Source organism: Aphelocoma coerulescens, chromosome 11 (assembly GCF_041296385.1).
Source record: "Aphelocoma coerulescens isolate FSJ_1873_10779 chromosome 11, UR_Acoe_1.0, whole genome shotgun sequence".
Classification (NCBI taxonomy): Eukaryota; Metazoa; Chordata; class Aves; order Passeriformes; family Corvidae; genus Aphelocoma; species Aphelocoma coerulescens.
In genome coordinates, this window is record NC_091025.1 from 6,469,629 (window position 1) to 6,470,057 (window position 429).

A 429-nucleotide genomic window follows, 5' to 3' on the forward strand; every position below is an offset into this window, starting at 1 on the left:
GCATGCAAGGAGGAGTATTCAGTGGGGAGGGAGCTGTAGAGTGCTGGCAGAGTGAGCTGTTCCCTGTGCCCTGCTAGGACAGGCTGGGTGAGGAGAGCAGGAGGAAATCGTACAAAATCAATGTGGGCAGAGGCAAAGGAGCCACTTGCCACCTTTGAGGGTGTTTCTCCTTTCCCTCCTTAGGCCCCCACACTCTTCTGAAGGTGCCTGCATGGGTGGTGGCCTGAGTGCTAATGCTGGTACCTGCTTTTCCCAGCCTGTGGGGGGCTTGGGCATGGCTCTGTTTCTGTACACTGGAGCTCCCGTATCTTCCTCTTTTTGGGTTCAGGCTCCTCCTCCTCCCCAGCACCATGACTGCAAAGCTCTGAGCTTGGAGCTCCTGCCCAAGGGCCGCTGCATCACAGGAGTTCCTCTCAGACATGGTCCTGC